Genomic DNA, 15,684 nt, shown 5'->3' on the forward strand with positions numbered 1-15,684 from the left:
TGGGAGCCTGGAGCCTGTTTCAGATTCTGTTTCTGTCTCTCTTCCTCTCCCCTATTCACTCTCTGTCTCTCTGTCTCTCTTTCTCAAATACAAAAAATAAAACATAAAAAAAATTTTTTTAAGAAAACACTGTTACTTGGGGCACCTGGGTGGCTTAGTTGGTTGAGCGTCCAGCTTCACCTCAGATAATGATCTCATGGTTCGTGAGTTCAAGACCCACATCAGGCTCTGTGCTGACAGCTCAGAACTGGAGCCTGCTTCAGATTCTGTGTCTCCCTGTCTCTCTGCTCCCCGCCCCCACCCCCGCCAATTGCACTCTGTCTTGAAAGAAAGAAAGAAAGAAAGAAAGAAAGAAAGAAAGAAAGAAAGAAAGAAAGAAAACACTGTTACCATACAGAATAAAGGTAAAATTAACAATACAACTTCCTTCATGAGAGAATAAAATTTTACATAGACATTTAAACACACGCACGAGAGACAGCATCCCTACCCATTCCTATGTTGATAATTCCCAAAGACCAGTAGCTCTGACAGAGATCAACAGGAGAAACCCTGAACTCAGATGTCCTTAACCCAATTCATTTCTGTGGTCAGGACAGAAGTTGAGGGTTCAGCCCAATTCAGCTTGCCTCTGTATTTTTCCAGTTTCTAGCTTTCTTAAGCACTACCATCTTCCATTGGGACGACCTTCAAACTTTATAAATTTCATCTATTTTGGTCTTCAAAGACCTTTTTCAGCACCTACCTTGAAATCCTTATAGTTAGGAAGAATCCCCTTGAATGATCATTCTAGATGTTCATAGTTTTAGCTGGTAAACAAGTTTACCCTTTTTACCTACTGGACCATGCAGTTACTGTGGGTGCTAAGAAAACCAAAGTCTCAGCCTCTCTACAAGGAATAACTCTATGTCAAAATTCTGTTCACTGCTGTCTCAAATTTAAGGAATTACAAAGTGGGCTATGTAAGAGAATTCAATTGGTTCAGGGTAAAGCCATCACCATCACCAGAAAGCTAGTTTTATCATATGTATTTTAACCTTGAATATCCAGGTAGTCTTTAGAGAGACAAGAATCGTTTTAAGTTTTAACTCTATCTAAGCTAAGTGAATATTCCTTGAGATTTTCCAAGTCATGTAGGAGACAGAAATCCAGATAACCAGGAGAATTCTGTGTCTTGCTCACTACTCCTCATCATCCACTACCCCAACCCACCCAAAAAAGTAAATGCAGACATGGTGCTTAATTACTGGAAGTTTGACATCATTACTAAATCATGTAAATACTTCCCATTTCAAAACAGTTGTGTCAAGTTCACACTGGCTTCAAAACCACATCCCTCACTACTTTGAAAATAACTATGTAAAAGACTGTGTTAAGAATGTCTTCAGTTTGCGAAAATTTATGTAAATTTTGTTCTGAAGGCTGATACATTTAAAATGAAAAAAAAAGCACATCTATTAAGGAATCAATAATCATGAAAATTAGATCAATATTCTATATATTTTTGCTTGTAAAGCCACCATCTCTCTCCCCTCCTTCCCTTCCATCCTCTCTTCCTCCCTCCCTCCCTCCCTTCCTTCATCACCAGTTAAACGTCATTGGGCAGGCTTGAGGAAAGCTGCCCAGAACGGGTCAGAGCTCAGGGAAAGAAGATGGGCAGGGCAGCAGCCTCCTGGGTTGGGAGGCTGGTATACGGGGCTTGAGCAACTAAATAAATATATTGAGGATAGTAAGAGCTAGGCTTCCTGCTCTCAGAGAAAGGAGTTAGAAACATGCAAAAGAGAAAGCTAGAATGAACCCTACAGCGTTGCATTTGAATTAGTGGTATTGGTGCGAACGCACGGTTTTAAATATTCTTGGATACAGAAATATAAAGAGGTCTTTGTTCTCATAGGGCATACAGTTCAGTCAGAGGAAACAGGAAGTAATCATACCTCTGGGGTTCTGCAGCTAGAAGAAGTTTGGGTTGTATAAATAACAATAAAATTAAGAATCTATAAAAACAATTTAAAAAATCGCTCCCCTGGCATTTATTTTTAAAGTTATGCTGTGCAGGGGCGTCTGGGTGGCTCAGTCAGTTGGGCGTCCGACTTCAGCTCAGGTAATGATCTCACAGTCTGTGAGTTCGAGCCCCACGTCGGGGTCTGTGCTGACAGCTCAGAGCCTGGAGCCTGCTCTGGATTCTGTGTCTCCCTCTCTCTCTCTGCCCCTCCCCCCGCTCATGCTCTGTCTCTCTGTCAAAAATAAATAAACATTAAAAAAAATTTAGTTATGCTGTGCAGAGAGAAATTTCCAATGCACATTTTCCCATTTTAAAATGTTCATCACTCATTTAAAAAAAATTTTTTTTTGAGAGAGAGACAGAGACAGAGCACAAGTGGGGGAGAGGCAGAAAGAGAGGGAAACACAGAATCTGAAGCAGACTCCAAGCTCTGAAGCTGTCAGCAAAGCCAGACGCAGGGCTGGAACACACACACTTGAGCTTATGACCTGAACCAAAGTTGGACGCTTAACCGACTGAGCCCAGGTGCCCCCATCACTCATTTTTAAAACATAAATTTTTGCTGGTTTTTTTTTCCTTTCATGCCTTTTTGCTATATATATATTAATTTTTGATGTCTTACATTAAAGTTTGTGTACGTCTTTGTGATGTCTTCAAACTCATGATCACTTGTATATTTGTACTCACGTGACTGTACTTGTATCTTTGTAGTAAGTTTCAAAGAGTTTGAGAGTAATTCAATTTGCAGAAAGTTCATCTCTTGAGTACGTTTTCAGTGTTGTTCTCCCAAAGAAAAAGCCAGCATTGGGGAAAATGGCCACCATGTAATGTTGCTAACATCTCAATAGAGGGTGCTGTTACCTAAAGATGAAGGAAGGTCAGGGCTAAATAGAAGCTGGAGTGGGGGCAGTGAAAGCAGAAGGGGATCCAAGGAAAGGAAGAAAAGTGGGTCTTTCTTTTTTGGTCATCAATATAGTTATAGATCCCTAAACTACACTAACAAAAGATACAAACTGAAATGTTATTTAAAACCTGGGTGTAACAATATACTTTCTTTCCATTAAAAAAAATAGTCTGCACTCTAACAAAACTAAAGTAAATCAACAGAACTATCATACATTTACCTTTAAAAGTTATTTTATATATTGCAAAAACAATGCATCACATCGGCATACTTCCTCTGTCAATAACAAAATCTAAGGTTCCTCTGGAGTCTGGAACTTTATAATCCTTGTGAATGATTTCTCAGTGACTCCATCATCTACTTAAGCCCTGAAGTAGATAATGTAACTCCAAATTAGATAATGTGCTCCAAAAAAGGCCAAAAGATGGTTAAAATTCTTTTTGTAACCCTTGACATCTTCTGCTGCCAAAGTGTACCACTTTTTTTTTTTTTCATGTTTCTCACTGCCTTTGATCAGGTCTTTACTCAAAATTAGCTGTCCAAAATGATTTGACTTTTATGGAATTTTTTTAAGTGTCCCACTTTTTAAAGTTGTTACAGTACTGGTACATTTTTGTTGTTGATTTTACTTAACCCTTCCTTTTCATGACTATACAGCTTCAAATGTCTCCTAGATGTTGGCTCTATATAAGGCACTATAATACTTGTGCGTGTATATACAATAAATTTATAGTCATATTAAAACTTAATTTTTATATTTTCTGTTTTCAAAACAATTTTTTTTACCAAGACACCTTAGAAGTCTATCAGGAGATAGCGTCTGGAGAGTCCAAATGCCAGAAATCCCACTTGCGTTAACTTAGCAACAGGAGAAAAGACTACAGCTGGACCTGGGGTGAAATGAGAACCCCGAATTGGAGTAGCCTCGAGATTCTCTCACGTTCTCTGCTCCCATCTGAGCTCGTTTCCATCTTTTCCCACAGTTCACCTCTGTGTTCTACACGTGGTAGAAAGCATGCTTGCAACAGCTCTGTTTTATGTCATGCCCCCTCAGGCGCCAGAGAGAACCTTTGCTGACACTCTCTGATACAAAGTCTCCAAGTCTTCATGCGACTCCTCTTGGGGTTAGGCCCTCAATGCTGGAATAATTAGCCATGGTCCCAGGATTATGTCAATGCTCTGCAGTTCCCAGGGAAACCAGATAAAAGGAAAGGGGAGAAGGGCATTTTCTGGAAGAGGATATAGATGTACAGATAGAGTTTCTTTATTAAATGTAATTGCTTTGGGCTTCAGTATATCAGATTCTATCTAATTTGTCAAACATCCAAAAGTCAGTTCCATTTAAAAACAAATCAGATAAAAACAATAAAGTATCTCTGAAACTATTATTCAAGTCAACGACAAGATGAGATTCAATTAACAAAAGCTAAATTCATACTCAACATATAGGAACACAAATTTTATATAAGGTAATGCAGAATGAACAGGCAGTTAAGTAGAACTTTAGATTAAGATACCAAGACCACGGATAACCTATTTCAAAATGATATGCACGACCATAATGCAGAATTTTCAAAGGAAGTCATGGTGGTCAGTGAGAACCCTCACCGATACTGAGGGTAAAAGGGATTGCATTAGAAGAGGATATTTGGAAAGAGCTGCTGCTGCATTGAGTCCCCTCCTCTACCCAGCCCCACCTTCCACCTGGGGGAAGAGGTACGTGCCCCTCATCTCCAGCTTAGAGCAAAGAGCTTTAGTGAGACTCCCTGAAAATCTGACACGAGTTTTGAGGACTGATGGACTGTGGACAGAGTTACAGTTACAGAATGTTTGCTGACTGTTATCACCAATAAAGTGAAAGAGAAGTTGCTGCCTTAGGAAAGTTACACAGTCTGTTGAAACAAAGAATGTATGAATGTTTCTTCTGTATCAGATGTGAGTTGTGCAAGGTGCCCCAGGGAAGGACTGTGTTGTCTTGGGTCCTGTCTAAAAGGGCTGAAGGGCTGTCTAAATTCAGAGATAAACTTCAGCAGGAAAAAAAAAGTAGAGGCATCATCAGTTGTGTAGAGATGAAGGAAGGAAATATAACTGACCAGCCAGGCAGAGTGCATGATACCCAACAAGAAACTACAGAATAGAGTTTCCTAGTGACTGGGTGGGATAGGGAGTCTCCACGGAAGCCACGAAAGAGCCCCATTAAAGAAAGATGTCAGGGCAGGGAACTCAGTGCGGCTCCTGTCAGCATGTTAGTCACAGAAGAACTGGCCTCCTGGCCTTTTCCTCTCCTTTCTATTCTGTTCACAGGCTAGAGAAAGAATCCTGGAAGGGGAAAAGAGAGAAGCCAAACACACCCAGCCCCCTCATTGCAGAAGGCCTTAGCAAAGGCAGAGGGAGAAGTTCTTTACCTTCGAGATCGCAGTTGTGATGAATGCACTGCACCCAGCATATTAATTATTTTTTTGAAGAACCTTTTGTTAACTGAAAGCAATCAGGAAAGCTGTGGGACTTGCCCCGAATTTATGTAGAGCAAGCACCAGCCCCACACGAAATAAAGTCAAAGTGACTCTGGGAAACACAGTTAAATGGCTTAGTAATTCCATCCCATAAGTTATGTTTGTTTTCCTACTTAAAATACTCAGCTGCAAGGGTCTCAGTAAATATAGAGATATTTAAGAGAAACGAATGAATACAGCTGTTAGAGTAACATCCTAAATTCCAGATAATCTACTTACATTATTCTCATTTAAGTCTCCTAACAATCTTCCAAAGTAGGAATTAATGACCCCCCCTTTTCAATATTTATTTAGAGTGTGCGTGTGTGTGTATGTGAGCAGGGGAGGGGCAGAAGGAGAGGGGAGAGAGAAAGAGAGAGAGAGAGGGAGAGAGAGAGAGAGAGAGGGAGAATCCCAAACAGGCTCCACACTGTTAGTGCAGAGCCTGACCTGGGGCTCAAACCATGAACCATGAGCTCATGACCTTAACTGAGATCAAGAGTCAAATGCTTAGCCGACTGAGCCACCCAGGTGTTCCAAAACCCTTTTGTTTACATATGTGAAAATTATCAGCAAGATTGAGTGACTTTCTGACAGATACCAAATGTTTTCACTCATGTGGATCCTGAGAAACTCAACAGAAGACCAAGGGGGAGGGGAAGGGAAAATAAAAGTTACAGAGAGGGAAGGAGGCAAACCATAAGAGACTCTTAAATACTGAAAACAAACTGAGGGTTGATGGGGGGTGAGGGGGGAGGAGAAAGTGGGTGATGGGCATTGAGGAGGGCACCTGTTGGGATGAGCACTGAGTGTTGTATGGAAACCAATTTGACAATAAATTTCATTAAAAAAAAAAAAGATTGAGTGACTTTTCCAAATGACAGTCATGATTCATATTCCTATAGATCTGGTCCCAACAACCATGTCCTTTCTAAACACCACCTTAGTTCCCAGGTCCTTCCTAGACATTTTTAACTTCCAGCAAACTTACCTAAAATCTCTGAGCTCCAGTTTCTTTGTGGACAAGTCTGGATTAGTAATACTTTCTCTGCCTTTCTCTAAGGGATATTGGAAGAATCGTGAGATAATACACTATAAAGCACTTCATTAATTCCAAAATATTGTTACTGGAGGAGGAGAGCAATATCTTATCATCCCTTCTTCTGCAGACAGAAGAATTATCTTGGAGGCAACCATATTTTGTTTGGGACCGTACATCATCATCACAAATTGGGATATACTACATCACTAAAAGCCATTATATCCTTTCTGAAAAAATTCAAACCAGAAATGCTTGCTTAAAAAATAAGTTTATTGGTCTAAAAGCCTAACACTGCTACCAATAAAAACCCAAAGTAGAAAATGGAGACCATTCTTTTTCATTTTATCATTGAATTAAAAACATGTATTTGGGTTATACAAATCATCATCAATCTAATTATGACTTGCCTGCAGTAATCCAGAGTGCACATGAATGAATGGAGTAAGGCTGGCCATGATGTACACCTGTCTGAATTTTCTTTAGCCAAATTTCTTTGTTAAATCTCGGAAGAACTTCCCACTGCCCACGCAACATCTTGCACAGACTTCTTGGTTGCTTTTTTTTCTTTTGTGACATGATAGGGTGAGTATATATATACAACATTATGAGCACTTTTTTACCAAACTCTTCCTAGAACAAAGGTTATTTATGAGACAAGACATGATGGCTAAGAAATCAACTATAATAAAATTACTAAGTTTTAAAAAATGGATTAAAATATGCCTGTTTTATTCTTATATTTTTATTGTTTGAATGCTGTTGAAGGCATTTAATCTTAAAAACAAAGGAGCTTCATTAGCCACATATGTTGTATTGGAATTTTTTCAGCCACCTTAAAATTCTCTCCTTTATAGGGGTACCTGACTGGCTCAGTTGGTGGAGTGTGCAACTCTTGATCTCGGGGTTGTAGGTTTGAGTCCCACATCGGGTGTGAAGATTACTTAAAAATAAAATCTTAAAAAAAATTCTTGGGGAGCCTGTGTAGCTCAGTCGGTTAAGCGTACAACTTCAGCTCAGGTCATAATCTCACAGTTCGTGGGTTCAAGCCCCACATCAGGCTCTGTGCTGACAGCTCAGATCCTGGAGCCTGCTTCAGATTCTCTGTCCCTGCTCTCTGCTCCTCCCCCCACTCATGCTCGTCTCTCTCTCTCTCTCAAAAACAGATAAACATTTTTTAAAAAAGAATTAAAAAAAATTCTCTCCTTTATAATTTCTCTCATTATTTTTAAATGACTTTTGTAATTTCATTTTTTTTAATGTTTATTTATTTTGGAGAGAGAGCACAAGCAGGGGAGGGGCCAATAGACAGAGGGGGACAGAGGGTCCAAAGCAGTCTCCACCCTGACAGCAGAGAGCCTGATGCAGTGCCCGAAACCCACAGACTGTAAGATTATAACCTGAGCTGAAGTCGGACGCTCAATGGACAGAGCCACCCAGGAGCCCTGCAATTTCATTTCTGATTATAAAACTGATACGCATTTGTTGTATGAAAAATATAGAAAATCACAGAGGAAAATATACTCATGATCTCACTGTCCAGAGATTTAATTTAGATATAGTAAACTCTATCTCTCTCCCACCCGCACCAACTCTGCTTTCTATGTCTGCTTTATTGCATATTTCTTCTTTAATAAAATAATCTCAAATTACATGTAATATTTTGAGTACTGCTTTTGCTAGATGATTTAGTATAAACATTTTCCCACATCATTAATATTCTCCTACATCAACATTTCAAAGAACTGCTTAATGTTGTAATGTGTTATAGATTTAAACTAAGATTTCATGAATACATATTCATTACAATTCTTTGCTATTATAAACAATAGAAAATATAAACACTCCAGTAGATAAATCTTTTTTAATATCTATGATAATTTCCTTAGGATAAATTTCTAGAAGTAAAATTGCTCAGTTATGGCTTTTTCTTCTTCTGCTAAGTATTGTCAAATTGCCCTCCAGTAAGTTTGGACTAATACACACTTCCACAGGTAGTGTATGAAAGTGCTTTATTTAATTAAAAATGCAATTAAATATTAGAATATTATAAACTTTCTCGAATTTTTTTAATTTTTATTTTTCTAGAGAGAGTGTGTAAGTCAGGGAGACGGGCAGAGGGAGTGGGAGAGAGAGAGGGAGAGAGAATCCTAAGCAGGCTCCACACAAAGCGTGGAGCTTGATCCCACAACCTGGGATCATGATCCGAGCTGAAATCAAGAGTCAGACACTCAACGAACTAACTCACCCAGGTTCCCTTTCAGAAACTTTCTCAATTTAAGAGATGAAAATGGTGTCTTAATTTAATATGCAATACTTTGAATGGTAGTGTTTCCACTTTTACATTAAGATATGACCTATTCCAGCTAACTTTTTGTGAATTGTGAAAGGTAGGAGGATCAAAGTTCATATTACTCCATATGGACATCCAGTTGTCCCAGAGTCATTTGTTGAAAAGACTATCCTTTCCCCCCATTGGATACCTTGGCACTTCTATCAAAATTCAATTGACCACATATGCACGGGTCTGTTCCTGGGCTCTCCAGTTTGTTTCATTAATCTGAATGCCTATCCTTATGCCAATCCCATCCTGTCTTGTTACTGTAGCTTTACAGTTGTCTTAAAATCAAGTAGTATAAATCCTCAAACGCTGTTCTTCAAAATCATTCAGGATAGTCTATTGGAGTGAAATTTCTGATTTCACTGCACTGAGATCAGAGAACATACTATGTATGATTTTAATCCTTTTTAATTTATTGAGGTTATTTTATGACCTAGCATATGGTTTATTCTGGAGAATGTTTCATGTGCACTTAAGAAGAAGGTATAGCCTCCTACTGTTGGGTAGAGTGTTCCATATATATTAGGTCTAGTTTGTGTATAGTGTTCCTCAAATGTTTTATTTCCTGTTGATCTCCTGCTTAGTTGTTACATCCTTTATGAAAATGAGAATATTACAGTGTCTAAATATTATTATTAATTGTCTGCTTTCAATTGTCAGTTTTTGCTTCAAATCTTTTGGGGCCCTGTTGTAAGGTGCATATATGTTTTTGATTATTATAACTTCCTGATGGATTAACCTATTTATTATTATAAATGTCCCTCTTGTATCCTGTAAATAGCGATTATAAAGCTAGCATGATTATACTAATATCAGACAACATAGACTTCAAAACAAAAAAAATGTTACTAGAGATAATCTTTTTCCATCTTTGCATTCACTTGATCTTAGCCAAAAGGCCAAGAAGCAATCCATTTCTTTACTTTCAACCTAGCTGTTATCTTTTGATCGAAAGCATATCTTCTTGTAAACAGTATATAGTCAGATTTAAAAAAAAAAAGCCCTATGGAAGATTTTTCTTTCATTCACTGACTACTCAACAAGAGTCTCACACTAGGATACTTTATGTTACTCTAACAAATACATCCAAAACTGTAATTGCTCAAACTCAAAAGTAGTTATTTCTCATTCATATAATAGTACTATACAGGTCTTCCAGGTCACAGATAGCTCTCCTCCATGCAGAGTTTCAGGAAATCTCCCTTCAGGTCCAGAAATTGAACACGTCGCTTCTGTTCACATTCCATTGGAAAGAACTTAGTCACATGTCTACCCTAACTGCAAGGGATGCTGAGAAATGTTTAGCTGCATTCCCACAAAAAGGGGGAGATTGAATATTTTGTGGGAGCTAGACATCTCTAACTCAATACTATGCATAAACTTGAGAAAAAATTTTCCTCTGGAAGGTTCAATAATCTGGCATTAACTGTCCAATTTACAAACAAAAATCCAAAGGAACTTCTATTAAAAGAAAAAGGATTAAGCAACATATGTTGTTGCAAAAGCAAATTTATAGTAGGCTAAAGTACCGTGATGCCCTAAAAATTTGTTAGACGCCCACAAAAATTAGGGTAAGCTTATCTTTCTAGGATCACCTGTATAAGCTGTTCGCATGCAATCTTCTACATCACCTTCTGTTTCATAATGTGTCTGTTGCACCACTACTTCATGGTCTATTTACACTACCCATTCCTGGTGAGGTTTTTGTCTTTCCTCTGACATAATCTACTTTCTAATGGCATACTGTTCTCTTTATCTGACTTTTCTAATAAGGGAAAATTTGATATTTTCAGACAGTCTTGTCTTAACAAAAGTCTTCTTTTAGTCATTCACATAGCTTTTATAGAAGCAAGGAACTCATGAGTTTATAGAACTCATAGCTTTCATAGAAGAAAGGAACTTTTTTATAACCCTCTCTTTCTGCTATGTCCAGTGATTATAGTTCTTTTAAAGGAGATACAGAAAGAATATGTCAGGTTGGAAATTCTTTCCCTTCTCTTAAGGACTGTCTGATTACAGATCAACTATCTTTGTTAAGAAAAAGACTCTGCTGAGGCTGGTGTGTATTCTAACAGAATAATACCACTTTTCTAAGAGGCCAGTTTCTACTATAAGCAGCAAAGAAAATGAGCTACACTAATTGCTTATAGGAAAATCACACCAATGACAGTTTTTCCTTGTCTTTCCAGTAGTAAGTCTGAGAATCCCACCCCAATATGTATTACTCTCAATATTAGGATTTAACAAGAAGCCCGACTTGTTCTCCATTTCCCTCTGGAGTTTACCAATATCACTATCATCAATATTATTACTGTAATTAATATCATCATCATTATTACAATTACAAAATGGGCAGCAAACCAAATTACCTAGTGAAAATATTTCACACAAACTCCATGGCAAGTGAGACAACGTCCTTATCTATTCCTAAAAAGTTTGTGCATTCCACCTTACCTTCAATTTTTCTAAGTGAGCAAAGAGAGGTAAGACATCAGAGTTTGAAGTATGGGACCAGTTCAGTAGGTTCTCAATGAGAATAATACCATCTCCTAGGGAGCTCCTAGGGATCAAGTTAGAAATTTGTGGAGGTATTTTAAAAACAACTTGTAAATAAAATTTTAACTTTAGAATAGTTTTAGACTTGCAGGAAAGTTGTGAATACAGAGAACTTCCAGGTACCCCTTGCCCAGCATCCCCCTATTATTAACATCTTAAATTAGTGTGATGTATTTGTCACAATTAATTAATACTGATACATTATTAACCAAAATCCATACTTTATTCAGATTTCCTTAGTTTTTAACATACTGCCTCTTTTCTTTTCCAAAATTGCACCCCAGATACCACATTACATTTAATCATCATGTCTCCTTAGACTCCTCCTTGCTTGGCTGTGACAGTGTCTCAGACTCTCCTTGTTTTTGATGACCTTGACAGTTCTGAGGAGTACTGATGAAGGACTTTGTAAAATGTCTTTCAAGTGGGACTTCTCTGATGTTTTTCTCATGATTATGGGATTATGGGTTTTTGGAAGGAAGAAACAGAGGTAAAGAGCCATTCTCATAACATTGTGTCAATAGTATATATTATCAATATAACTTGGCCCATATTGACTTTACCTGGCTGGGGCATGTTTGTTATATTTCTCCAATAAACCTACTCTTTTTCCAAACCCTTTCCATATTGTACTCTTTGGAAGTTACTATGCCTACACCACACTTAGTGAGTGGAGAGTTGAAGGAGAAGTATCTACATTATTATTTAGAATTCTGCACAGGATATCTGTCTATTCTCTCACATTGATTTATTTATTCAATCATTTGTTTACATCGGTACAGACTTACAGATATTTATTTTATATGTTGGGTTATAATTCAACACTCCTTCATTAATTTCATTGCTCAAATTGTTCCACTTTTGCCGATCGGGAGCTCTTTCAGCTAACTCCTGTGTCCCTTTTACATATCACCATTAATGTGTGTATGTGTGTGGGTTTTGGTTTTGAATTTATGATCACTTCCTTACTTTCTGGCACTACAAGATGCTTCAAGCTCATCATATATATATTTACTTCCTCAGTCCTAGACTCAATTATTTCTCCAAGGACTCTTTTATTAGAGAATATCACAAACCAAGATCTGGGCATTAGGTGTGCTGGTTGCCACTGGAGTGTTTTCTTTTAGGTGTTATTCTCTCAACTGACCAAAGAAATATGTGTATAATAACCTGTGTAAAATACACCTAACTACAAAAAATCCCCTATATGTGACCATCTATATCTATATTTTAAGATAAACATGAGTTCTTACTGATGTCTTCAACACTAATCCTCACCACATGGATCATTCCAGCCTCCTGCTCTTGTTTATCTGTAACCACCCCCACCCCTAGCAGTGAGAAACCTGGCTCCCACCATCTGCCATCATTCGTGTAATTTAGCTCTTATTTCAAAATCTCAATTACAAAGAAAATCATCTAAATATTCAATTGGATATATTTTGTCTTACTTAGAGTTCTGGGTTCCATTGGAATGAGGTAGAAACTAAATTCTGAATTGCACTATTTCTTCTAAAAACCAGAGAAATGGGAGGAGAAAGAAAAATCCCTCAAACTACATTTCAGTGAATACAGGAGACAGGGAAAATCTGAAAACTCAAAACTGGGCATAAGCACTACCAAAGGTAGGGTCGCTAAGAAGCCTGCATAGGAGTTTGTGATGCATGTCTTAGAGAAGAACAGAGGGCCCGGCAGTGGAAGATCTCAGAGATTTCCACAAATGTTACATTCTATAAAGAGAGGATCCTATGTGGAAAAGAAACCGTTGTGAACAAGACTGAAGTCTGACAGGATACCAGTGGAGAGGGGCAAAGAGAAATGCTCAGAAAATGCTGGAAGACGGAACCCTGAAGAGGCAGATTTCACAAAGTTCCCACCAACTTTGAAAAGTACATCCTCTTGGAAGGTGATTACTGTGTTTCTTGGTAATGGCAACATACAAAGAATCTGTGGAAGTCCAGGGTCCCTAAACTAGGCTGGGTCCCGAGAACCATGGGAGATAGGACTATATCCACAAAGGCAGCTGTTTTGTTTCCCTGAACTATGAAGCTTGGAAAGCTATCCTGGCTTCCCAACAAACTCCACAGAAACTTCTAATTCTAATCCAGAAATTTCCATCTCATTCAACTATGATTAATAAAAATGAATATGCTCAGCATCTAGACTAAGGCAGTATAAGAAAAAAATAGAGTACCAATTTTCCTATAAATAAAAACTCCCACACACAAAATGCCTACTGCAGGTAGATGAAAATTCTAAGCTAATATTCCTATATATATATTTTAAAAAGAAAAAATATAACAGAGCAATTACAACTGTGAAGGAAGACCATAAAACAGACATAAAAAAATGGAAAAGGGATAGCCAAACAATGAAGATTATGACTAGATAACATGAAAATGTGAAGTGGGAAATGACATAACTCAAGAAAGCAACAAAAGAGAAAAACAGTTTGGAGTTTTAATTTGAAGCCAGTGTTAAATCAATGAAGAGTTTTATGAATGCTTTCAAGATTTATCTTTGGTTTTTGGTGGTTTCGCTGTTATGTGCTCAGGTATGGTTTGTATTTATCTTGCTTAAAGTTCCCTGACCTTCAGTCTACCTCTATTTTTCATGACCATTGTTCCTTCAAATATTTTTTTTTATATCCTACTCTCTCTCTCCTCTTCTCCTGGGCTTTAATTGCATGTATGTTAGACCTTTCAATATCATGTCACAGACCACTGAAGCTCATCTGTCCACCAATTATTTTTTCTGTTCTTCAAAGTAGATCATGGCTACTGACCTATCTTTAGCTCTTCCTTCAGTCATCTCTAATTTGCCATTAACTGCATCCAGTTCATTTTTTCCCAGACATTTTTCAGTGCTATAATTTCAATTTAGTTCTTTCATAGTTTTCATTTCTCTGCCAAAATTCTCCATCTTTGACGTCCTTAAATCCTTTAACTTATTTATAGAAGCTGTCCTCCGCTAATTCCAACACTTATGTCGCCTGTGAGTCTGCTTCTATACGCAAGTTTTTCCTCTTGATTATGAGTGATCCTTTCCTGCTTCTTTACCTGCAGTGTTTTTTTGGTTTTTTGGTATACTGGTCATTACTGATAATACATTGATGCAATTCTGGATTTTGTTCTGTCTGCTAAAAAATGATGTGTTTTTGGGGTGCCTGGGTGGCTCAGTAGGTTAAGCGTCTGGCTTCAGCTCAGGTCATGATCTCACAGTCCGTGAGTTCGAGACCCACGTCAGGCTTTTAGCCCCATGACAGCTCAGAGGCTGGAGCCTGCTTTGGATTCTGTGTCTCCCTCTGTTTCTGCCCCTCCCCTGCTCATGCTCTGTCTCTCTCTGTCTCAAAAATAAATAAAAAATTTTTAAAAAATGATGCATTTTGTTCTGATGATTTAAAATTATTGTCAGATAACCTTGATCCTGTCTATGGGGACCAGTCTTTACATTTTGTTAGGGGAGGTTTATTTTAGCCCTTAGTCCTAAAGTTCCAGACTTACTTTTAAGGCACAGCTCTTTGGGGATTTTAATGTGAAGTCCAAGGAGTTTATCCAAACCCTGTCAACTTGGCAAGATTTGAATTTCAAACTCCTAGACTTTCTTCAAACTTTACAGATTTCCTGACTGGAAATGTTATAAACAAAAATTTGTCTTGGAACAAATGATAAGCTGCTTAGCCTAATTCTGTCTCATGTAGTATTGTTCTAAGAGGCTGAGACAGTCCCCCAAGACTTAAGATCATTATACTATTGGGGAAAAAGCATTAATTTTTTTATCAGAAGAACTCAATTTGAATTACTGTGTCCTCTTGGATAAATTACCTGAGTCTGTCTCATCTGTAAAACAGTGGTGATCTATTTTATAGAAATCTTCAGAGAATTAAATGAGACAAAGTATAAAAATTACAAAGAAACATGTTTAGCCTATTTAGAGTCAAAACTTAGTTATTTGTGATAAGTGAGCTCAGACTAACAATTTATTTCCCTTAGTCTTTGGGACATTTTAGGACCTCTGTCCAAACTAACTGCTGTCTTGATACATGAGAAGAAACAAAAGAAAAACAGGGGGCCCCTAAGCCCAAGACTTAGACCTCAGCTGGAAAGAACCTTGCAGAAGCTGAAAGAGACACAAAGGTCAGGCTTGAATACTCTGCCGGCAGAGCAGTCCTGATGACACTGGGACCTTCAGAGTGCTCTGACTCCAGTACAGGTCTCCCCTGGGAACACCAGACTCCTTCCTTGCTAGACAACAGCATACCAGGGGGAGACCACCTTTGTACATTATATAAATGCTCTGGATTGTAACCAACATTACAGTTTCCTATTTTTGAAGTCTAAGCATATCTTA

This window comes from Acinonyx jubatus, chromosome C1, assembly GCF_027475565.1.
Source record: "Acinonyx jubatus isolate Ajub_Pintada_27869175 chromosome C1, VMU_Ajub_asm_v1.0, whole genome shotgun sequence".
Classification (NCBI taxonomy): Eukaryota; Metazoa; Chordata; class Mammalia; order Carnivora; family Felidae; genus Acinonyx; species Acinonyx jubatus.